The sequence below is a fragment of the Pseudophryne corroboree genome, chromosome 5, assembly GCF_028390025.1.
Source record: "Pseudophryne corroboree isolate aPseCor3 chromosome 5, aPseCor3.hap2, whole genome shotgun sequence".
Lineage (NCBI taxonomy): Eukaryota > Metazoa > Chordata > Amphibia > Anura > Myobatrachidae > Pseudophryne > Pseudophryne corroboree.
In genome coordinates, this window is record NC_086448.1 from 203,302,948 (window position 1) to 203,329,605 (window position 26,658).

The following is a 26,658-nucleotide window of genomic DNA, read 5'->3' on the forward strand; positions in this document are numbered from 1 at the left end:
ACATCGGAAAGGGATATAGTGTTAGCTGCAATTCAGACGCTGTGTATACAGCAAGTGATAATCAAGGTTCCCCTGCACCAGCAGGGAAGAGGTTACTACTCAACCCTATTTGTGGTCCCGAAACCGGACGGTTCGGTCAGACCTATTTTGAATCTGAAATCCCTAAACCTGTACATAAAAAGATTCAAATTCAAAATGGAATCTCTCAGAGCGATAATAGCCAACATGGAGGAAGGGGAGTTTATGGTGTCTCTGGACATAAAGGATGCGTACCTTCATGTCCCTATATATGCCCCCTATCAGGAATACCTGAGATTCGCTGTACAGGATTGTCATTACCAATTTCAGACGTTGCCGTTTGGACTCTCCACGGCCCCGAGGATTTTCACCAAGATAATGGCGGAAATGATGGTGGTCCTGCGCAAGCATGGAGTCACAATTATCCCATACTTGGACATCTCCTGATAATAGCGAGATCAAGGGAGAAATTGCTGAGCAGTGTGGCGCTCTCTCTGAGAGTGCTCCAGCAACACGGTTAGATTCTAAATCTACCGAAGTCACAGTTAATTCCGACAACTTGACTACCGTTCCTAGGTATGATACTGGATACGGAACAAATGAAGGTCTTCCTCCCAATAGAGAAAGCCCAGGACATCCAGAACATGGTCAGAGACCTGCTAAACCGAAAAGGGTGTCAGTTCACCAATGCACTCGAGTTCTGGTAAAAATGGTGGCGGCCTACGAGGCCATTCCCTTCGGAAGGTTCCATGCAGGGACCTTCTGGACAAGTGGTCCGGGTCCCATCTGCACTTACATCGGAAAATAACTCTGTCCCCAGGGGCCAGAGTGTCCCTCCTGTGGTGGTTGCAAAGTGCTCACCTCCTGGAGGGTCGCAGGTTCGGAATTCAGGATTGGATCATGGTTACCACGGACGCGAGCCTCCGAGGATGGGGAGCGGTCACACAGGGAAAAAATTTTCAGGGTCTATGGTCAGACCAGGAGTCCTGTCTACACATCAGTGTGTTGGAACTCAGGGCCATTTACAACGGCCTTCGACAAGCGGAGAGTTTTCTTCGAAACCTACCGGTTCTGATTCAATCAGACAATGTCACAGCAGTGGCTCATGTGAACCGCCAAGGCGGGACACGAAGCAGAGTCGCGATGGCGGAAGCCACAAGGATCCTTCGCTGGGTGGAAAATCATGTAAGCGCTCTGTCGGCTGTCTTCATTCCGGGAGTGGACAACTGGGAAGCAGACTTCCTCAGCAGACACGATCTCCATCCAGGAGAGTGGGGACTTCATCAAGAAGTCTTTGCAGACGTAACGCGTCTTTGGGGAACTCCTCAAATAGACATGATGGCGTCACGCCTCAACAAAAAGCTTCGGAGGTATTGTGCCAGGTCTCGGGACTCTCAGGCAGTAGCAGTAGACGCTCTGGTAACACCGTGGGTGTTCAAACCGGTCTACGTGTTTCCTCCTTTTCCTCTCATCACAAAAGTGTTGAGGATCATAAGACGAAGAAGAGTACAGATGATACTCGTTGTCCCAGACTGGCCTCGAAGGGCCTAGTACTCGGATCTACAAGAGATGCTCACAGGAGATCCCTGGCCTCTTCCTCTCAGGGAAGACCTGTTGCAACAGGGGCCCTGTGTATTTCAAGACTTACCGCAGTTACGTTTGACGGGATGGCGGTTGAACGCCGAATCCTAGCGAAAAAGGGGATTCCGGAAGAGGTCATCCCTACTTTAATAAAGGCTAAGAAGGAGGTGACGGTAAAACATTATCACCGTATCTGGCGAAAGTATGTGTCTTGGTGTGAGTCCAAGAATGCGCCTACGGAAGATTTTCATCTGGGTCGTTTTCTCCACTTCCTACAGACAGGAGTGGATATGGGCCTGAAATTAGGCTCTGTTAAGGTACAGACTTCGGCCCTCTCGATTTTCTTTCAGAAGGAATTGGCTTCTCTTCCAGAAGTCCAGACATTTGTAAAGGGAGTGCTGCACATCCTGCCCCCTTTTGTGCCTCCAGTGGCACCATGGGACTTGAACGTGGTGTTGCAGTTCTTAAAATCACACTGGTTTGAACCGCTTACCAAGGTTGAGTTGAAATTTCTTACCTGGAAGGTGGTCATGCTGTTGGCCTTGGCATCAGCAAGGCGAGTGTCTGAATTGGCGGCTTTGTCACAAAAAAGCCCCTACTTGATTTTTCATGTGGATCGAGCTGAATTGAGGACACGTCCGCAATTTTTGCCTAAAGTGGTTTCTTCATTCCATATGAATCAACCTATTGTGGTGCCTGTGGCTACAAGTGACCTGGAGGATTCCAGATACCTGGATGTAGTCAGGGCCTTAAAGATTTATGTAGCCAGAACGGCTAAAATTAGGAAAACAGAAGCTCTGTTTGTCCTGTATGCTGCTAATAAGATTGGCGCACCTGCTTCGAAGCAGACTATTGCTCGCTGGATCTGTAATACGATTCAGCAGGCTCATTCTACGGCTGGATTGCCGGTACCAAATTCGGTTAAAACCCATTCCACTAGGAAGGTGGGCTCTTCTTGGGCGGCTGCCCGAGGCGTCTCGGCATTACAGCTTTGCCGAGCGGCGACTTGGTCGGGGTCAAACACTTTTGCTAAATTTTGATAAATTTTGTTAAAGTTTGATACCCTGGCTGATGAGGACCTAGCGTTTGCTCAGTCGGTGCTGCAGAGTCATACGCACTCTCCCGCCCGATTGGATGCTTTGGTATAAACCCCATGGTCCTTACGGAGTCCCCAGCATCCTCTAGGACGTAAGAGAAAATAAGATTTTAAACCTACCGGTAAATCTATTTCTCCTAGTCCGTAGAGGATGCTGGGCGCCCGTCCCAGTGCGGAAACTTTGCAAGACTTGTATATAGTTGTTGCTTACATAAGGGTTCTGTTACAGTTGGAATAGGTCTTGGACCGTTACTGTCGTTTGTTCATACTGTTAACTGGTTATGTATGTTCCAGGTTACATGGTATGATTGGTGTGTGCTGGTATGAATCTTGCCCTTGGATTGCTAAATCCTGCCTTGTATTGTCCATCTCCTCTGGGCACAGTTCTCTAACTGAGGTCTGGAGGAGGGGCATAGAGGGAGGAGCCAGTGCACACCCATAGTCAAAGTTCTTTTTAGGTGCCCTATCTCCTGCGGAGCCCGTCTATACCCCATAGTCCTTACGGAGTCCCCAGCATCCTCTACGGACTAGGAGAAATAGATTTACCGGTAGGTTTAAAATCTTATTTTTCTCTATCGTCCTAGTGGATGCTGGGGACTCCGTAAGGACCATGGGGATTATACCAAAGCTCCCAAACGGGCGGGAGAGTGCGGACGACTCTGCAGCACCGATTGAGCAAACACAAGGTCCTCCTCAGCCAGGGTATCAAACTTATAGAACTTTGCAAAAGTGTTTGAACCTGACCAAGTAGCCGCTCAGCACAGCTGTAATGCCGAGACCCCTCGGGCAGCCGCCCAAGAGGAGCCCATCTTCCTAGTGGAATGGGCCTTAACTGATTTTGGCAGCATCAATCCAGCCGCAGAATGAGCCTGCTGAATCGTATTACAGATCCAGCGAGCAATAGTTTGCTTTGAAGCAGGCGCCCCAAGCTTGTTGGAAGCATACAGGATAAACAAAGATTCTGTTTTCCTGATCCTAGCCGTTCTGGCTACATAAACCTTCAAAGCCCTGACCACATCAAGTAACTCGGAATCCTCCAAGTCAGTAGTAGCCACAAGCACCACAATAGGTTGGTTTATATGAAAGGATGAAACCACTTTTGGCAGAAACTGTGGGCGGGTCCGCAATTCTGCTCTATCCGCATGGAAAACCAGATAGGGGCTTTTATGTGACAAAACCCACTAATTCTGACACACACCTAGCCGAAGCCAAGGCTAGCAGCATGACCACCTTCCACGTGAGACATTTCAATTCCATCGTTTTGAGTGGTTCAAACCAGTGGGATTTCAGGAAACTCAACATCACGTTAAGATCCCAAGGTGCCACTGGAGGCACAAAAGGGGGCTGAATATGCAGCACTCCCTTTACAGCGTCTGAACTTCAGGTAGAGAAGTCAACTCCTTTTGAAAGAAAATGGATAGGGCCGAAAGCTGGACCTTTATGGACCCCAATTTTAGGCCCAAATTCACTCCTGACTGTAGGACGTGAAGGAAACAGCCCAGCTGGAATTCCTCCGTAGGGGCATTCCTGGCCTCACACCAAGCAACATATTTTCGCCATATACGGTGATAATGTTGAGTTGTCACGTCCTTCCTAGCCTTTATCAGCGTAGGAATGACCTCATCCGGAATGCCTTTTTCTGCTAGGATCCGGCGTTCAACCGCCATGCCGTCAAACGCAGCCGCGGTAAGTCTTGGAACAGACAGAGCCCCTGTTGCAACAAGTCCTGTCTTAGAGGCAGAGGCCACAGGTCCTCTGTGAGCATTTCTTGCAGATCTGGATACCAAGTCCTTCTTGTCCAATCCGGAACAATGAGTATTGTTCTCACTCCTCTTTTTCTTATGATTCTCAGCAGCATGGGTATGAGAGGAAGAGGAGGAAATACATAGACCGACTGGAACACCCACGGTGACACCAGTGCGTCCACAGCTATCGCCTGAGGGTCTCATGACCTGGCGCAATACCTCCTTAGCTTTTTGTTGAGGCGGGATGCCATCACGTGCACCTGTGGCAGTTCCCACCGACTTGCAATCTGCGCGAAGACTTCTTGATGAAGTCCCCACTCTCCCGGGTGGAGGTCGTGCCTTCTGAGGAAGTCTGCTTCCCAGCTGTCCACTCCCGGGATGAACACTGCTGACAGTGCGCTTACGTGATTCTCCGCCCAGCGAAGAATTCTGGTGGCTTCTGACTGAATCAGAACCGGTTGGTCGCGAAGCAGGGTCTCCGCTTGATGTAGGGCGTTGTATACGGCCCTTAATTCCAGGATGGTGATGTGAAGGCAAGTCTCCTGACTTGACCACAGACCTTGGAAATTCCTTCCCTGTGCGACTGCTCCCCACCCTCGGAGGCTTGCATCCGTGGTCACCAGGACCCAGTCCTGAATGCCGAATCTGCGGCCCTCGAGAAGGTGAGCACTCTGCAGCCACCACAGGAGAGACACCCTGGCCCTGGGGATAGGGTGATTAACCGATGCATCTGAATATGTGATCCGGACCACTTGTCCAGTAAGTCCCATTGAAAAGATCCTCGCATGGAACCTGCCGAAGGGAGTGGCCTCTTATGATGCCACCATCCTTCCCAGGACTTGAGTGCAGTGATGCACTGACACCTATTTTCGTTTTAATAGGTTCCTGACCAGTGTCATGAGCTCCTGAGCTCTATCGGGAGATAAACCCTTTTCTGGTCTGTGTCTAGAATCATGCCTAGGAAAGGCAGATGAGCCGTAGGAATCAACTGCGACTTTGGAATATTTAGAATCCAGCCGTGTTGCCGTTACACATCCAGAGAAAGTAATACGCTGTTCAGCAACTGCTCTCTTAATCTTGCTTTTATGAGGAGATCGTCCAAGTACTGGATAATTGTGACACCTTGCTTCCGCAGGAGCACCATCATTTCCGCCATTACCTTGGTGAAGATTCTCGGGGCCATGGGGAGACCAAACGGCAACGTCGGAAATTGGTATTGACAATCCTGTACCGCAAATCTGAGGTACGCCTTATGAGGTGGATAAATGGGGACATGAAGGTATGCATCCTTTATGTCCAGAGACACCATAAAATCTCCCCCTTTCAGGCTTGCGATGACCGCTCTTAGCGATTCCATCTTGAACTTGAACCTTTTCAGGTATATGTTCAGGGATTTTAAATTCAATATGGGTCTGACCGAACCGTCCGGTTTTGGGACTACAACATGGTCGAATAATAACCCCCTCCTTGTTGAAGGAGGGGAATCTTTACCACCACCTGTTGAAGATAGAATTTTTAAATTGCAGTTAACACTATTTCCCTCTCGTGGGGGGAAGCCGGCAGGGCCATCGGTGAGGGGGCATCTCCTCAAAGTCCAGCTTGTATCCCTGAGACACAATATCAATTGCCCAGGGATCCAACAGGGAGTGAACCCACTTGTGGCTGAAATTACGAAGACGTGCCCCCACCGGGCCTAGCTCCGCCTGTGGAGCCCCAGCGACATGCGGTGGATTTTGTAGAGGCCGGGGAGGACTTCTGTTCCTGGGAACTAGCTGTGTTGTGCAGCTTCTTTCCTCTGCCCCTGCCTCTGGCAAGAAAGGACGCACCTCGGACTTTCTTGTTTCTTTGTGATCGAAAGGCTGCATTTGATAATGTCGTGCTTTCCTAGGCTGTGCAGGAATATAAGGCAAAAGATCAGAATTACCAGCTATAGCTGTGGAGACCAGGTCCGAGATCCCTTCTCCACACAATCCTCAGCCTTCCATATGCCTCTTAAGTCGGCATCACCTGTCCATTGCATATTCTACAGGACACGTCAAGCAGAAATCGACATAGCGTTGACTCTAGAACCCAGTAGACTAATGTCTCTTTGGGCATGTTTTATATATATATATATATATATATACACCTTAAGACAGCACCTTTAATATATATATCCATATAATAAGAATTTACTTACCGATAATTCTATTTCTCGGAGTCCGTAGTGGATGCTGGGGTTCCTGAAAGGACCATGGGGAATAGCGGCTCCGCAGGAGACAGGGCACAAAAAAGTAAAGCTTTTACCAGATCAGGTGGTGTGCACTGGCTCCTCCCCCTATGACCCTCCTCCAGACTCCAGTTAGGTACTGTGCCCGGACGAGCGTACACAATAAGGGAGGCAATTTGAATCCCGGGTAAGACTCATACCAGCCACACCAATCACACCGTACAACTTGTGATCTAAACCCAGTTAACAGTATGATAACAGAAAGAGCCTCTTAAAGATGGCTCCTTAACAATATAACCCGAATTTGTTAACAATAACTATGTACAGTATTGCAGATAATCCGCACTTGGGATGGGCGCCCAGCATCCACTACGGACTCCGAGAAATAGAATTATCGGTAAGTAAATTCTTATTTTCTCTATCGTCCTAAGTGGATGCTGGGGTTCCTGAAAGGACCATGGGGATTATACCAAAGCTCCCAAACGGGCGGGAGAGTGCGGTTGACTCTGCAGCACCGAATGAGAGAATTCCAAGTCCTCTTTTGCCAGGGTATCAAATTTGTAGAATTTTACAAACGTGTTTTCCCCCGACCACGTAGCTGCTCGGCAGAATTGTAATGCCGAGACCCCTCGGGCAGCCGCCCAAGATGAGCCCACCTTCCTTGTGGAATGGGCCTTAACAGATTTAGGCTGTGGCAGGCCTGCCACAGAATGAGCAAGTTGAATTGTGTTACAAATCCAACGAGCAATCGTCTGCTTAGAAGCAGGGGCACCCAACTTGTTGGGTGCATATAGTATCAACAGCGAGTCAGATTTTCTGACTTCAGCCGTCCTTGAAATGTATATTTTTAAGGCTCTGACAACGTCCAACAACTTGGAGTCCTCCAAGTCGCCAGTGGCCGCAGGCACCACAATAGGTTGGTTCAGGTGAAACGCTGATACCACCTTAGGGAGAAAATGCGGACGAGTCCTCAGTTCTGCCCTATCCGAATGGAAGATTAGATAAGGGCTTTTATAAGATAAAGCCGCCAATTCAGATACTCTCCTGGCGGAAGCCAGGGCCAGTAACATAGTCACTTTCCATGTGAGATATTTAAAATCCACCTTTTTCAATGGTTCAAACCAATGGGATTTGAGGAAATCTAAAACTACATTTAGATCCCACGGTGCCACCGGAGGCACCACAGGAGGCTGTATATGCAGTACTCCTTTAACAAAAGTCTGTACCTCAGGAACTGAGGCCAATTCTTTTTGGAAGAATATTGACAGGGCCGAAATTTGAACCTTAATAGATCTCAATTTGAGACCCATAGACAATCCTGATTGTAGGAAATGTAGGAAACGACCCAGTTGAAATTCCTCCGTCGGAACACTCCGATCCTCGCACCACGCGACATATTTTCGCCAAATGCGGTGATAATGTTTCGCGGTGACTTCCTTCCTTGCCTTAATCAAGGTAGGAATGACTTCTTCTGGAATGCCTTTCCCTTTTAGGATCTGGCGTTCAACCGCCATGCCGTCAAACGCAGCCGCGGTAAGTCTTGAAAGAGACAGGGACCCTGTTGTAGCAGGTCCCTTCTCAGAAGTAGAGGGCACGGGTCGTCCGTGACCAACTCTTGAAGTTCCGGGTACCAAGTCCTTCTTGGCCAATCCGGAGCCACTAGTATTGTTCTTACTCCTCCTCACCGTATAATCTTCAATACCCTTGGTATGAGAGGCAGAGGAGGAAACACATATACTGATTTGTACACCCAAGGTGTTACCAGTGCGTCCACAGCTATTGCCTGTGGATCTCTTGACCTGGCGCAATACTTGTCCAGTTTCTTGTTGAGGCGAGACGCCATCATGTCTACCATTGGTCTTTCCCAACAGTTTATTAGCATGTGGAAGACTTCTGGATGAAGACCCCCCTCTCCCGGGTGAATATCGTGTCTGCTGAGGAAATCTGCTTCCCAGTTGTACACGCCCGGGAAGAACACTGCTGACAGTGCTATTACGTGATTCTCCGCCCAGCGAAGAATCTTGGCAGCTTCTGCCATTGCACTCCTGCTTCTTGTGCCGCCCTGTCTGTTTACATGGGCGACCGCCGTGATGTTGTCCGACTGAATCAACACCGGTTTTCCTTGCAGGAGTGGTTCCGCCTGGCTTAGAGCATTTTAGATTGCTCTTAGTACCAGAATGTTTATGTGAAGAGACTTTTCCAGGTTCGTCCATACCCCCTGGAAGTTTCTTCCTTGTGTGACTGCTCCCCAACCTCTCAGGCTGGCGTCCGTGGTCACCAGGATCAAATCCTGTATGCCGAATCTGCGGCCCTCCAATAGATGAGCCTTTTGCAACCACCACAGAAGATATACCCTTGTCCTTGGCGACAGGGTTATTCGCAGGTGCATCTGAGGATGCGACCCTGACCATTTGTCCAACAGATCCCTTTGGAAAATTCTTGCATGGAATCTGCCGAATGGAATTGCTTCGTAAAAAGCCACCATTTTTCCCAGGACTCTTGTGCAATGATGTACAGACACCTATCCTGGTTTTAGGAGGTTCCTGACAGGTCGGATAACTCCTTGGCTTTTTCCTCGGGAAGAAAAACCTTTTTCTGAACCGTGTCCAGAATCATCCCTAGGAACAGCAGACGTATCGTCGGAAAACAGCTGCGATTCTTGGAATATTTAGAATCCAGTCGTGCCGTCGAAGAACTACTTTAGATAGTGCTCTTCCGACCTCCAACTGTTCTCTGGAACTTGCCCTTTTTAGGTCGTGCAAGTAAGGGATAATTTAGATGCCTTTTTTCTTTGAAGAAACATCTTTTCGGCCATTACCTTGGTAAAAAGGCCCGGGGTGCCGTGGATAATTCAAACGGCATCGTCTGAAACTGATATTGACAGTTCTGTACCACGAACCAGAGGTACCCTTGATGAGAAGGACAAAATTTGGACATGGAGGTAATCCTTGATGTCCAGGGACACCATATAGTCCCCTTTTTTCCGGTTCGCTATCACTGCTCTGAGTGACTTTATCTCGATTTGAACCTTTTATGTAAGTGTTCAAAACATTTTAGATTTAGACTATGTGTCACCAAGCCGTCTGGCTTCAGTACCACAATATAGTGTGGAAAAATAATACCCTTTTCCTTGTCGTAGGAGGGGTACTTTGATTATCACCTGCTGGATATACAGCTTGTGAATTGTTTCCAATGCTGCCTCCCTGTCGGAGGGAGCCGTTGGTAAAGCAGACTTCAGGAACCTGCGAGGAGAAGATGTCTCGACTCTCCAATCTTTACCCCTGGGATAATACTCGTACGATCTAGGGGTCAACTTGCGAGTGATCCCACTGCGCCCTGAGACTCTTGAGACTACCCCCCCACCTTGAGTCCGCTTGCACGGCCCCAGCGTCATGCTGAGGACTTGGCAGACGCGGTGGAGGGCTTCTTTTCCTGGGAAGGGGCTGCCTGCTGCAGTCTACTTCCCTTACCTCTATGTCTGGGCAGATATGACTGGCCTTTTGCCTGCATGCCCTCATGGGAAAGGAAAGATTGAGGCTGAAAAGACGGTGTCTTTTTTAGCTGAGATGTAACTTGGGGTAAAAAAGGTTGGATTTCCCAGCTGTTGCTGTGGTCCCCAGGTCCGATGGACCGACCCCCAAATAACTCCTTCCCTTTATACAGCAATACTTCCATCTGCCGTATGGGATCTGTATCACCTGACCACTGTCGTGTCCCTGACATCTTCTGGGAGATATGGACAACGCACTTATCTTGATGCCAGAGAGCAAATATCCCTCTGTGCATCTCACATACATATATATAGAATGCATCCTATTAAATGCTCTACATGAATAAAATATTTTCAGTCAGGGAATCCGACCAAGCCAACCCAGCACTGCATCTCCAGGCTGATGGCGATCGCTGGTCGCAGTATAACCACCGTATGTGTGTATATACTTTTTAGGATATTTTTCCAGCTTCCTATCAGCTGGCTCCTTGAGGGCGGCCGTATCTGGAGACGGTAACGCCACTTGATAAGCGTGTGAGCGCCTTATCACCCTAAGGGGTGTTTCCCAACGTACCCTAATTTCTGGCGGGAAAGGGTATAACGCCAATATTTGCTATCGGGGTAACCCTACGCATCATCACACACTTCATTTTATTTTATCTGATTCAGGAAAAACTACAGGTAGTTTTTTCCACTCCCACATAATACCCTTTCTTGTGGTACTTGTAGTATCAGAAACACGTAACACCTCCTTCATTGCCCTTAACGTGTGGCCCTAATGAGAAATACGTTTGTTTATTCACCGTCGACACTGTATTCAGTGTCCGTGTCTGTGTCTGTGTCGACCGACTGAGGTAAATGGGCGTTTTTAAAACCCCTGACGGTGTTTCTGAGACGCCTGGACCGGTCCTAATAGATTGTCGGCCGTCTCATGTCGTCAACCGACCTTGCAGCGTGTTGACATTCTCACGTAATTCTCTAAATAAGCCATCCATTCCGGTGTCGACTCCCTAGAGAGTGACATCACCATTACAGGCAATTTCTCCGCCTCCTCACCAACATCGTCCTCATACATGTCGACACACACGTACCGACACACAGCACACACACCGGGAATGCTCTGACAGAGGACAGGACCCACCAGCCCTTTGGGGAGACAGAGGGAGAGTCTGCCAGCACACACCAAAAACGCTATAATTATATAGGGACAACCTTATATAAGTGTTTCTCCCTTATAGCATCTTTTATATATATACAATATCGCCAAAATCAGTGCCCCCCCTCTCTGTTTTAACCCTGTTTCTGTAGTGCAGTGCAGGGGAGAGCCTGGGAGCCTTCTCTCCAGCTTTTCTGTGAGAGAAAATGGCGCTGTGTGCTGAGGAGATAGGCCCCGCCCCTTTTACGGCGGGCTCGTCTCCCGCTATTTTTGAAGTTAGGCAGGGGTTAAATATCTCCATATAGCCTCTGTGGGCTATATGTGAGGTATTTTTTGCCTCTAATAAGGTTTTTATTTGCCTCTCAGAGCGCCCCCCCCAGCGCTCTGCACCCTCAGTGACTGTTGTGTGAAGTGTGCTGAGAGGAAAATGGCGCACAGCTGCAGTGCTGTGCGCTACCTTTATGAAGACTCAGGAGTCTTCAGCCGCCGATTTTGGACCTCTTCTCTCTTCAGCGTCTGCAAGGGGGCCGGCGGCGCGGCTCCGGTGACCATCCAGGCTGTACCTGTGATCGTCCCTCTGGAGCTAGTGTCCAGTAGCCAAGCAGCAAATCCACTCTGCACGCAGGTGAGTTCACTACTTCTCCCCTAAGTCCCTCGTTGCAGTGATCCTGTTGCCAGCAGGACTCACTGTAAAGTAAAAAACCTAAGCTAAACTTTCTCTAAGCAGCTCTTTAGGAGAGCCACCTAGATTGCACCCTTCTCGTTCGGGCACAAAATCTAACTGGAGTCTGGAGGAGGGTCATAGGGGGAGGAGCCAGTGCACACCACCTGATCTGGTAAAAGCTTTACTTTTTTGTGCCCTGTCTCCTGCGGAGCCGCTATTCCCCATGGTCCTTTCAGGAACCCCAGCATCCACTTAGGACGATAGAGAAATATATATATATATACATACTAGAGTCTCAATCTCTGCTGATAAGGTACCTGACCACGCTGCTACAGCGCTATAAACCCATGCCGACACAATCGCCGGTCTGAGTAGTGTACCAGAATGTGCACGCTATCTGCAGGATCCCTGAGGATAGCTGTTAAGTCAGGGCTACCTTTTGGGCAAATGTGACACCTTAGGGGAAGATTCCCATCGTATCCTGGCCCTAGTAGGGAAAGGATACTCCCTGAGAATTCTTTGTGGGAAACTGCAGTCTCTTGTCTGGAGATTCCCGCTCTTTTTCATCATGAGAGGAGGGAAATTTACCTCAGCTTTCTTCCCCTTAAACATGTGTACCCTTGTGTCAGGGACAGATGAGTCATCAGTGATATGCAAATCATCTTTTATTACAATAATCATATATTGAATACTTTCCTGCCATTTTGGCTGTAACTTTGCATTATCGTAGTCGACACTGGAGTCAGACTCCGTGTCGATATCAGTGTCTATTATTTTGGATAGTGATCATTGAGAGACTCTGAAGGTCTCTGCGACATATGGACAGACATGGGTAGATTCCCTGTCTGTTCTCTAATCTTCTGTGCAATAATTTCACCTTAGCACTTAATTACACATATCCAAACAGGTGTCGGCGTTGTCGACGGAGACACCCCTCACACACACATTTGCTCCATCTTCTCCGTAGGGGAGCCTTTTACCTCTGACATGTCGACACACACGTACCGACACACCACACACTCAGGGAATGCTCATCTGAAGACAATTCCCCCACAAGGCCCTTTGGAGAGACAGAGAGAGAGTATGCCAGCACACACCCCAGCGCTATTAACCCAGGAATAACACAGTAACTTAATGTTAACCCAGTAGCTGCTGTTTATATTGATTTTTGCGCCTAATTATGTGCCCCCCCTCACTTTTTACCCTCTTCTACCGTGTATCTGCAGAGGAGAGGCTGGGGAGCTTCCTCTCAGCGGTGCTGTGGAGAAAAAACATGGCGCTGGTGAGTGCTGAGGAAGAAGCTCCGCCCCCTCGACGGCGGGCTTCTGTCCCGCTTAAATATAAATTTTCTTGGCGGGGGCTCATACATATATACAGTGCCCAACTGTATATATGCTAAACTCTTGCCAAAGAGGTCCCAATTGCTGCCCAGGGCGCGCCCCCCCCCCCCCCACGCCCTGCACCCTTACAGTGACCAGAGTATGTGAGGTGTGTGTGGGAGCAATGGCGCACAGCTGCAGTGCTGTGCGCTACCTCAGTGAAGACCGGAGTCTTCTGCCGCCGATTTCGAAGTCTTCTTGCTTCTCATGCTCACTCGGCTTTTGTCTCCCGGCTCTGCGAGGGGGACGGCGGTGCGGGTCTGGGATCGAACGACGAGGGTGAGATCCAGTGTACGATCCCTCTGGAGCTAATGGTGTCCAGTAGCCTAAGAAGCAGGACCTATCTTCAGAGAGTAGGGCTGCTTCTCTCCCCTCTGTCCCACGATGCAGGGAGTCTGTTGCCAGCAGAGCTCCCTGAAAATAAAAAACCTAACAAAATACTTTCTTACAGCAAGCTCAGGAGAGCTCACTGAACAGCACCCAGCTCGTCCGGGCACAGATTCAAAACTGAGGTCTGGAGGAGGGACATAGAGGGAGGAGCCAGAGCACACCAGAATCTAAATTCTTTCTTAAAGTGCCCATGTCTCCTGCGGAGCCCGTCTATTCCCCATGGTCCTTACGGAGTCCCCAGCATCCACTAGGACGTTAGAGAAAAAATAACCCACCCAAATCTAACTCTCTCTGCACATGTTATATCTGCCTCCCCTGCAGTGCACATGGTTTTGCCCAACTACTAACAAAATTCCTGCTGCGATCAACTTGGAATTACCCCCATAGTGCATACAGTGGAGAGAGTGGATGTTATACAGTATGTCATTGTGATGGTACGCAGGCAGGGGTGTACTATGATTCACCGGCGCCCAGCACACCGGTGCCGGGATCCCGACTGCCGGAATGCCGGTTGGGGTGCGAGTGCAAAAGAGCCTCTTGCAGGTTTGCTGCGCCCACACTATTCTCCCCCCAGGGGTGTCGTGGACACCCCAAGAGGGAGAAGAGTTGTCGGGATCCTGGCGCCTGTATGCTGAGCGCCGGGATCCCAACAGCCGGGAGATCGAGTGCGTCCCTGCAGGCAGTAATTCATTACTCCTAGTAGTAATATTTCAAAGGGTATCCGGTCTTTAGGTCGACACTTATTAGGTCGACCACTATTGGTCGACATGGTCACTAGGTCCACATGGCAAAGGTCGACACATGAAAAGGTCAACATGAGTTTTTCATTTAAAAAAATAATTTTTTGAACTTTTTTATACTTTACGATCAACGTGGCCTACGATTGGGAATAGTAACCTGTGCTGAGCACAGCAGTAGCGGAGCGAGGCACCTTTCCCGAAGTATGCGAGAGGACATGGTGCACTAATTGGGGTTCCCGGTCACTTTCCGAAGAAAACTACACCAATTTTTTTTTTTAAACTCTTGTTGACCTTTTTCCACGTTGACCTTTTCCACGTCGACCTAATGACTGCATTGACCTATTTCAGGTGTCGACCTAGTTACTGGAAACCCTATGATTCACACCCGTTTCAGAGAATGCTGCTCAGAAGTAATGACTGGAAAGGATATGAGAAGGGAGATGAAGCAGAAAAGGTAGTAGAAATAACACTTTCCTTATATGTAGTCCCTCCGCGGCGAGCTCAAGCATATGAAATGACAAAAAAACTATTTCTGCTGCGGGGTACACTGGGCTCCAGAAGGATTAACATCGGTGGTGTAGAGTAGGATCTTGATCCGAGGCATCAACAGGCTCAAAGCTTTAACTGTTCCCAAGATGCACAGCGGCGTCTCCTCTATAACCCCGCCTCCATGCACAGGAGCTCAGTTTCGTTAACCAACCCAATGCAGTAGCAGGTACTAGAGACGACAATCGCTCGTAGCCAATTACACCACACACTCACCACAGGAGAGGGTGTCAGCGGCTATGCCACACCAACCCAAAGAAGCTAAGTGCGCCTGGGTGGGCGCCTTGTGGAGCCCAGTGTACCTCGCAGAAAGAGATTTAACAACGGTAAGTTCTTACCAAAAATCTTGTTTTCTGCTGCGGGTTACACTGGGCTCCACAAGGATTAACATCGGGGATGTCCTAAAGCAGTTCCTTATTATAGCTTAATCAAGAGGAAAGAAAAACTTTTTGAAGACTTCAAGGGCTGCAGCTTTTATGCATGTCACATAAGACATCCTTTGCTGCAGCTCCATCACTCCCCCAGCGGCGCTGTATACTCCCACGCCCTGGTTGCCGGGTAACTACAGCAGAGGCTCCGGTGTACTTCTTTTAAGTCACACCCCCCCCGCTGCTGCCCTCCAGGATCGCGTGGCCGCAGGTACATGGGGAGGTAAGGGGTATCTTTGGCCCGCTGTTAACCGCGATCTGGCGCGGCCGTGGGAGGTGGGCCGCGCGCGCTGTCGTGGACACTGTAATGGGGCAGTCGCTCCACTAGTCACTGGGACACAGGGCACAGGAGGGGGGTTTTCTCTCATAAAAACCCTGTTTTAAAGCTCGGCCAAACTGTTGGCCTTCCTACAACAGGGCCTGGACTTAGGCCTGCGTCTGGCCTCCCTCAAGGTTCACATTTCTGCCTTGGTTTGGTTTCAGAGAAAGATTGCTGCCCTTCCGGATGTTCATACATTCACTCAGGGCGTGTTGCGGATTCAGCCTCCTTATGTACCTCCTGTGGCCCCTTGGGATCTGTCTGTGGTACTGGAGGCCTTGCAAGAGTCTCCATTTGAACCTCTTGCCTCTGCTGATCTTAAGTGGCTGTCCCTTAAGGTGCTATTTTTGCTGGCTATTGCTTCAGCTAGGAGGGTCTTATTCTGTGAGTCCCCCCATTTGATTTTTCATCATGACCAGGCGGTTCTTAGAACGCGACCGGGTTATTTACCCAAGGTGGTGTCTTCAGTCCACCTTAACCGGGAGATTGTGGTTTCCGGCCTTTAATTCTCCTGAGTTGTCTTCAAAAGAGTGGTCTTTGGATGTGGTACGGGCTCTTCGTATCTATGTGAAGAGAACATCCTCCATTAGGAAATCTGATTCTTGTACTGTTTGGTTTTCACAAACGTGGCTGGCCTGCTTCCAAGCAAACTCTGGCCAGATGGATTAGAATGGTGATTGCACATGCTTATGTACAGGCTGGTCGTCCAGCTCCTACCATCAAAGCCTATTCTACTCGGAAGGTTGGACCTTCTTGGGCGGCCCACCGTGGTGCAACCCTTGAACAAATGTGCAAGGCGGCTACGTGGTCCTCAGGAAACACGTATATAAGGTTCTATGCCTTTGATACTTCCGCCTCCCAGGATGCTTCCTTTGGACGCCGGGTTCTTGTGCCCGCTACAGTGCGTCCCCTCCCATAAAGAACTGCTTTAGGACATCCCCGATGTTAATCCTTGTGGAGCCCAGTGTACCCCGTAGCAGAAAATAAGATTTTTGGTAAGAACTTACCGTTGTTAAATCTCTTTCTGCGAGGTACACTGGGCTCCACAAGGCGCCCACCCTGACGCACTTAGCTTCTTTGGGTTGGTGTGGCATAGCCGCTGACACCCTCTCCTGTGGTGAGTGTGTGGTGTAATTGGCTACGAGCAATTGTCGTCTCTAGTACTTGCTACTGCATTGGCTTGGTTAACGAAACTGAGTTCCTGTGCATGGAGGCGGGGTTATAGAGGAGACAGCGCTGTGTATCTTGGGAACAGTCAAAGCTTTGAGCCTGTTGGTGCCTCGGATCAAGATCCTACTCTACACCCCCAATGTTAATCCTTGTGGAGCCCAGTGTACCTCGCAGAAAGAGATTTAACAACGGTAAGTTCTTACCATAAATCTCGTTATCATAGTTACTTAAATACTTTAAATATCATATGTCCACTTTATTAGGTATAAACCGTGCATTTGTGGGACAATCGAATCAAGGGCGTAGTAGGGAGTGCAGGTGCTATCGGGCCCAGAGCTGAGAGGGGCCCACCTTCCCTGTCAAAGTTACATGTGTTATACTGTATACATTTTTTGCCATTGGGTGGTACGTAGGGGTCACTTCAAACTTTTTCCTTGGGGCCTGCAATATATCTAGGTATGCCCCTGGACCTGCTCATTGTAGTGTGGCATAAAATGAACTGGAGGGCATTTTAATGTTATATAATATGAACCGGGGCACTGTAATGAGGCACAATATGAACTGGGAGCACTATACTATATATTATAATGTGAATTGGGGGTACTGTGCGGCGTAATGTGTACTGGCAGCTCTGATATGTGACATAGGGTGAACTTAAGCACTACTACGATTAATAAAAGAAACTAGGGCACTACTATGGGGCATAACATTAAATAAAGGCTCTACTATGGTTCCGAAAATGTACTAGGACACTATTATAGGGCATAAAATTAACAATTGCTGCAGAGAAGTTTCTCTCTAGAAGCATTGGGATGGGGGCCCCTACAAAATGTTGCTATGGGGCCCACAAACTTCTGGATACGCCCCTGAATCGAATAAAATAGTAATTATTACATAATCCAAATATAAAAACAAAATGGATATACACATATCGATAGATAATCCAGTCTGGGGACATTTATCAGAGCATGTGTGTAATCTCTGAGGGCCTGAACCATCAAGCAACCACATTGGCTACAGTCGTTAATGAAAAGTAGTCCTCCTTCTTTGGAATCCCAGGTGCTTGCCAACCAAAATCTTTACCTCAGGGCATAAGTGGACATATGATATTTAAATACAGTATAAGACAAAATGATCTTCATGATTTCAATGATTCTTTACTCAAGTTTATGGTAACACAGGTAAACGCAATGCGTAGTGATGAAAAGGAAAACTCATTAAGTTTCTTTCAGACAAATTAGAAATGTTTAATGTGCACTCCACACGTAGCACGGCACACATCAAGGCAGTATTCAAGTTCCTACCAAACCCTCTGAAGCAAGTGGGGGGCAGTTTCTGGGATGGCTGCTCTGATGTTGGCGAGCAGGTCAGCTAGCACCATTGCAAGTGCTGGTACAAACACACAATCCTTAATGAAACCCCTCAGGAAGAAATCACACAGGATAAGATTTAACAAACTTTGCTCGAACACCCTCCGCAGATTATTCCCCAATTGAAGGATGCCTAGTCGATTTTAGATAACAAATGCAGCCTGTGTCTTGAAATTGTGAATATGGTCTCCCAAATTTTGTGCGATAATGTTGTACGCTCAAGACTTGTTTGTATGAAAATATAGACCACAGAATGCTTTGTGCTCTACGGTAGCCACCATTATTTTTAGCTGGCTCCTGACGTACGCCAGCGAAATCATTGCAGAAGCAGGAAATTTGAACTTTGAGAGATTGCCTTTCAAAGCACACATCTTGCAACAAGAAACACTCATTACATTTTGCATAGCAAATCATAGCAATCGGAAATATAAATACCCCTTTCACATCGCCAAAATAACCTGGTAAATTGTCAGGTCGACCTGGGTGGATATGCAATGTGAAAGGACCAGGTTGAAATATCCCGGGTTGAGCAACACGGCATTTCAACCCGGTAAAAAAGCAGGGTTTTACACGGGTTAATCCCGTGTCAGGTGCGGTGTGAACGGGTACCGTTCACACTATGAAAGAGGCAGCATGGAGATGATCTCATCTCCAAGCACCGCTTCAGCACCCACCCCCGATGACATCAGTGCCTCACCCGATGGCAACCTGACCCAGCATATTGCAGGTTCGGGTTGCCAGTCTGATAGGGGTCTCATGGTAGGTTACACCCGGGAAGGTCCCGTGTACAATTCCCGGGTGCGACCCGTCTTTGCGATGTGAAAGGGGTATAATTCGACTTACCCTGTTTATTGTTTTTACAATACTGCACTATGGTATTGTGTTTTTATGTCATTACATATACTTGAGTTTATCGAGGAAAGCTACATACTCTTAGGGAAACTAAATTTGCTGCGATAATATACAGTGGGCTAATTGATGCCCCAAGCCTTTCCAATTAGCCATGAATCTGGCAGTCATCAGGAATATTTTTTCCTGATTCAGGCGGGAAAAAAATCCCAGATAATCAGCCAAGTTGTGATGATGGGATCCGGTCTCTAGGTCGACAGTAACTAGGTCAACTACTATTGGTCGACAGTAACTAGGTCGACAGGTTCTCTAGGTCGAAAGGGTCTCTAGGTCGATATGTTCTAGGTTGACAGGTCAAAAGGTTGATATGAGTTTTTCACAAGTTTTTTTTTTTTTTCATACTTTACGATCCACGTGGACTTTAACTGGGAACGGTAACCTGTGCCGAGCGCAGCGGTAGCGGAGCAAAGCACCTTGCCCGAAGCATGGCGAGTGAAGCATGCCATGCGAGGGGACACGGTGCACTAATTGGGGTTCCAAGTCACTGTACGGAGAAAACGACACCAAAAAAACATAGAAATTTCCGTTATAGTAAGACCTTACCGTTGATAACGGCATTTTTCCTAAGTCCACAGGTTCCGCAAGATAACAATGGGATATGATGGAGCGACAGCGGATTGGCAACAAACGATCAAAGCATTCTGGCCTCCCTGGATGCAACGGGCCCGTCCATATATCCCCGACCACTGGCTCAGGCAGTTATATTCCAAAGCACTAGGCAGAAGCATCATGTAGAGCCCTAATCAGGCGAGAAGAACACACATGCACACCCTTCCGTACAAGAAGGAAGAGGTTAGTGAGTAGAAGGATCGTCAAATCAGGAACGTCAGGGTGGGCTCCCTGTGGAACCTGTGGACTTTGGAGAAATACCGTTATCAACGGTAAGTTCTTACCATAACGTATATTTCTTCGGCAGGGTCCACAGGTTATCCACAGGATAACAATGGGATTTCCCAAAGCAATTTAGTGGTGAGGACGCTCCTGATTGGACAGGAGAACCTTACGCCCAAATTCAGCATCATGAGAGGCAAAAGTATCCAAGGCATAATGTCTATTGAATGTGTTAATGGAAGACCATGTGGCTGCCTTACATATCTGTTCTGCTGAAGCACAATGTTGTGCTGCCCATGAAGGACCTACCTTACGAGTAGAGTGAGCAGAGACATTAGCCGGAACAGGGAGATCAGCTTGCGAATATGCTTCTGAAATAGTCATTCGAAGCCATCTTGTCAGCGTCTCTTTAGTAGCAAGCCATCCTCTCTTGTGAAATCCGTTGAGAATGAAAAAAGAATCTGTCTTTCTGATGGCACTGGTATGATCCACGTAGATCCTCAATGCACGCATCTCCCGCAGAAAGTCACGATATCTGAAAAGCCGGGACTACAATTTCTTCATTAAGGTGGAGTTTATACACCACCTTAGGAAGATACCCAGACCTAGTTCTGAGAACTGCTTAATCTGGATAAAAAAATCAGAAAAGGGGAACGACATGACAGCGCCCCCAAATCTGATACTCTTCTAGCTGATGCCATAGTCAGTAGAAAGAGCACTTTAGCTGTCAACCACTTAAGATCCACATTATTAACTGGTTCAGATAGGGCAAATTGAAGAACTTTCAGGACTAAACATAAGTCACACGGTACCGTAGGCGGAACAAAAGGATGTTGAATGCGCAGCATTCTCTGGAAAAAAGTACGCCCATCCTGTAAGTTGGCAATTTTCTTTTGGAACTATACAGTCAATGTCGATACTTGCACTCTCAAGGAAACCACTTTCAAACATTTATCCATTCCTGCCTGAAGGCATGCTAAGAACCTGGAAACTCTGAAAGATTTCGGGGCCACATTTCTTTCACTGCACCAATGAATATAGGCTTGCCGTATTCGGTGATAAATACGAGCTGAGGAGGGTTTCCTTGCTCTGAGCATTGTTTGAATTACCTGTTGTGACAATCCTCTTGACTTCAGGATAGAAGTTTCAAGAGCCACACCATCAAAGACAGCCAATCCAGATGTCTGTGATAACAAGGACCCTGCATTAGTAGGTCTGGACGTTGAGGGAGCAGAAATGGAGCATCTATCGACATTCTCTGCAGATCCGTGTACCAATGTCTTCTGGGCCAAGCCGGAGCTATTAGTATTACGGCACCCTTTGCTTGCTTTATTTTCCTCACCACCCTGGGTAATAGGGTGATCAGAGGAAACAGATAAGCCAGATGAACGTCCCATCTCATCGACAAGGCGTCCACCAAGATCACTCTGGGATCCTTTGCTCTTGACCCGTATGCGGGCACTTTGTTGTTCAGATGGGACGCCATGAGATCTATCTCTGGCAACCACCATTTGTCTACTATAGTCTGAAAGACCTCCGGGTGTAGAGCGCATTAGCTTGCTTGAATGGTGTGTCGACTGAGAAAGTCCGCTTCCCAGTTTAGGACTCCCGGAACGAACACTGCAGACTAGGCTGGATGATGGAGTTCTGCCCACTTTAATATGTGACCTACCTCCTTCATTGCTTTTTGGCTGCGAGTTCCTCCCTGAAGGTTGAGGTACGCTACTGCTGTCGCTTTGTCTGAGCGGATCTGGACTGGTCTTCCTTGAAGAATGTTCTTTGCCTGAACCAGTGCCGTGTAAATGGCTCAAAGTTCCAACAGATTTATTGGCAGGCAACTTTCTTCTTTGGAACCACAATATTCCGGACACTGCTCCCCAGCCCTGAAGACTGGCATCTGTTGTCAGGATCTCCCAATCCTATATCCAAAAAGGTCTCCCCTTGTCTAGATGGGATGTTTGTAGCCACCAGGCTAATGACTTCTTACTTTTACCGAAAGTACCATAGTCTGTTTCTTTATTGTCTGATGTACTCCGGGGGTCATTCCGAGTTGATCGCTCGCTGACGATTTTCACAGCGCAGCGATCAGGTGAAAAAACTGCAGTCTGCGCATGCATATGCCCCGCAATGCGCACGTGCGACGTACAGGTACAAAGCTCTTTGTGGTTGTGCTCAGGTTCTAGCGAAGTTTTCCTTCGCACTGACGGCCGCAAGAAGATTGACAGGAAGGGGGCGTTTCTGGGTGTCAACTGACCGTTTTCAGGGAGTGTTTGCAAAAACGTAGGCGTGGCTGGGCGGGTGTGCGACGTCAAATCCGGACATGAATAGGCTGAAGTGATCGCAAGCGGTGAGTAGGTTCAGAGCTACTCTGAAACTGCACAAACTGTTTTTGCAGAGCTCGGCTGCACATGCGTTCACACCTCTGCTAAGCTAAATTACACTCCCCAGTGGGCGGCGGCATAGCGTTTGCACGGCTGCTAAAACTAGCTAGCGAGCAATCAACTCGGAATGACCTCCTCTATTCCATTTGACAAGAATCAGACGCTGCAGAAGTCTTGTGGAAATGTGCATACTCCACCATGTTGAATGTTAACACCATCAAACCCATCATTCGCATTGCTGCGTGAATGGATACCGTTTTACTGTGTAACAAGTCCTGATTCCTTGACTGTACCTTGGATATCTTGTCCCGAGGTAAAAATACTCTCTGCAGACCTGAATCCAGTACAGCCCCCAAGTGAGTCATCCTTTGTGACGGAACCAGAGATGATTTTGCCCAATTTATGAGCCATCCGTGCCTCTGCAGACATGTTATTGTCTGTTGGAGATGACACAGGAGCAATTCCTGTGACTGTGCCAGGATTAAAAATTCTTATCCCCTGCTTGCGGAGATAAGCTGCCATAACCACCATAATCTTGGTAAATACTCTGGGGGCTGTGGCTAACCCAAAAGGTAGAGCCTGGAACTGAAAATGCTGTTGGAGGATAGCGAATCTAAGATAACAATGATGGAACAGTGCTATAGGAACATGTAGGTAAGCATCCTGAATATCCAGGGATACCATATAATCCCCTGTTCCATGGCCTAAACTATGGAACGTAAAGTCTCCATGTGAAACCGCGGTACCCAAATGTATTTGTTTAGCAGTTTGAGATTGAGAATGGGCCGAAATGACCCATTTGGCTTCTGCACCAAAAATAGGTTGGAGTAAAAACCCTGTCCTCGTTCTGCAGGGGGTACTGGAATGACTGCTTCTGACTGAAGCAATTTCTGAAATGCTTCTTGCAAAGCCCTGGCCTTCGTCTCTACCCGAGACGGGTTGGTGCAGAAGAACATTTGAGAAGGATGCTTCTTGAAGGGAAAAACATAACCTAGAGATACTGTTTCCTCCACCCAGGCATCTGTTGTAGGCTGCTGCCAGATCTGTGCAAACTGAAGAAGTCGGCCCCCTACCCTAGGATCCCCCAGGTGGAGGCCCGCACCATCAGGCTGATGACTTGTCTTCTGGTTTGGAAGCCGGCCTTCTGGTAGCCCAATTCTTTTTTTATTTACCAAACTTATTGTATTGGGGCTGCTTGCGATCATTTTTTCCCTTTGCTTTTCCTTGAGACCGAAAGGGACGAAAAGCCGGACCCTTAGGTTTGGAGATATATGTGGAAGGAAACTTGACCTTTTTGGAGTCTGCTTCTGACTCCAGAATATCTGTCAGTTCTTTACCAAAAAGAATATTTCCAGCAAAAGGCAAAGATTCTAAAACCTTCTTGGATTCTGAATCAGCTATCCATGTACGCAACCAAACTGCTCTGCGAGCAGCTATTGTTGAGGCTGATGCCCTAGAAGCAATAGTACCCATATCTAATGCTGTTTCTTCTAAGAATACCGCAGCATGTTTAATATGAGCTATATGGGATTTTTGCTCTCTGGAAAATAATGAAAAATCCCCTTCTAATGCCTCAACCCAGGCAGCCACTGCCTTTGCCATCCAAGCTGAAACCATGGCTGGCCTTATTACTGCTCCAGACAGAGAAAATATGGTTTTATGGAAACCATCCACTCTCCTATCCATCACGTCATTTAATGATGTTGACGGCAAAGGCAAAATAGATTTTCGCACTAATCGAATCACATGCGAGCCACCTCCCTTTTTAAACAATCCTCAGCTGGAAAAGGATAATTGGAATCCCATTTTTTGGGAATCCTATATTTTTTATTGGGTGTAGCCCAAGCCTCTTCCATGATTTCCGTCAGCTGATCTGACCCTGGAAACTCAGTCTTTACTGTTTTGGGATGTTTAAACACAAGTGCCTTGGTTTTTTAACACAGGCTCTGCTGTCTCTTCTAAGGATAGAATGGCTATATTCACTGATGGCTATATTCACTGAGCTGAGACCTTCTTCCTCCTCTTCGTATGCCGAAGTAGAGTAAATTGAGCTCTCATCTTCCGATGAATCCTCATGTGTAGCCTATGAAGGTGAAGCTTTACTTACCACCGGTTTATCAGCTTGTTTTATTTGAGAAGCTGCTGGGGGAAATTATATACCGTAGGGAGCTGCATATAAGGGTTAATAGTGTACCCCATTCCTGGTACAGAAGCTGTAGGAATTATTCGCTCAGCTATACTGAATAAGGTCTGTGCAAACATAGCCCAAGGTGGATCCATCTGTACCTGACGTTGTACAGGGATCTGCCTTGTATCCTGCTGAAAAGCAAAACCATTTGCACATAAACCATCCTGAACCAGATCCTGAGAGGATAATACAGTTTTGCAAGACAAACATGATATGAGTGTTGGTATTGCTGTAAGTGTACCTTTGTCACCTTTGCCGCTTTTAGACATGATAAATAATCAGCACTTTCACAGTGTACTACACAATTTGAGACTGTAATCACTTTAAACCTTCTAAAGTGATATACAATCTGACCCTACCCATGCACCAGCATTGAGGATCAGAAAAAAACAACTGACAACATATAGTAAAGTCAGCAATCACACTAGCAGTCAGTCACATGTTATATATTAGTTATATGAGCACATCATCAACTACAAACACATTTTTAAGTATGTAGGGGCACATATTACTGAATCGGTTTAAACAGATCTAACGTATTCAGACGCAATGCGACAGAAACCACAGTAAATGTATACAGACTCATATGCAATAGGCACTTATCTATTTGTATACAAAAAAGTAGATAGAGATTTAGCACTTTATAGCCCGTACTCAGTAGAGTGGGATACAGGGAGACTCACCTCGCTTCCAGGATTGATCAATACGTTAGTGAACGCTGAGGGGATCCAGACGCTACTAGTGTACAGTACACTGCCGCTCCATAAACCTATAGTGATCACAGATGCTCAGTGAACACAGACGCATCGGTCACACAGCCACCTATGCTGCGACCGGATCCCCCTGCTGACATGAACCCTAGGGATCGCGGCCTCATGCTATTCCTGGTGCCTAAGATCCCTAAGGCCTAGCGCTGGTGCTACTGTTTGGTAGTCTCCTCCCAATACAGTGCGGCTGTGTCCGTATTCCATCTACTAAACGGAACTGATGCCTTACCTTCTCCCCGTGCTCCAGCCACAGCCTGGTAACGTCTGCTGGACCTGCTAGTATATTCCGACACAGACACCTGCCGAAACAGCACTGTACACTGGGAAAGCGTTGTCGCGACCCGCCGGAGAGTTGTTGGAGCGACTCTTTCTAAGCGTATAAGACACTGTTTAGAAAGATCACTAAAAAAAACTAGTAAAACTATAAAAATAACATAAGAAAGCTTAGGGCTGCTAAAAAACCAGCAGCCCTCTTACCATGGTCCGGCTCCTGCCACACCAAACAAAAAACTGATTTGCCTGAGCCAGTGGGCGGAGATATATGGACGGGCCCATTGCATCCTTGGAGGCCGGAAAGCTTTGATCGTTTGGTGCCAATCCGCTGTCGCTCCATATCCCATTGTTATCCTGTGGATAACGTGTGGACCCTGCCTGAGAAAACTCATGTCGACCTAGAAACCCTGTCTACCTAGAGACCCTGTCGACCTAGTTACTGTCAACCAATAGTGGTCGACCTAGACACTGTCGACCTTCCATACCACACCCGTGACGATAGCGACCATGAAGACACATAGGCCCGAAAATAGATTCTTTTTTCGATGCAATAAACAAACAAAATGGAGGATGATTGAATTTGGAGAAGAATTTGGAAAGTATTTTTTTTTATCATGTTTACTATTATTATTAGTATTATTATTATTATTATTTATTTATTTATCTCCTTTCTCATATTCTTTCTTTGCAGTATTTCATGTAGTGGCATCTTTGAAGCATTACTCATTTTCTCCAGTTCTCTGTGGGTAAAACCTATTTGTGTTCAAGGCTGCTTCTCTTCCATAGAAGTGCTTCAAGAATATCACTACCCTAACCTAGTTCTAATAGTGGCCTGATTCTAGGTGACATGTCAGATAGCAATAGACACCACTTTTATTAGTGATCCTTAATGCAGAGCAGCAGAGTATTGCTGGGCTGTTTGTACTGTGGCCAGGTTAGAGTGGTCTCATTCTCCGTGGATACCCCAGTGTGGGAATAGTGTTCCCTCTGTGAGATACTGTACACTGT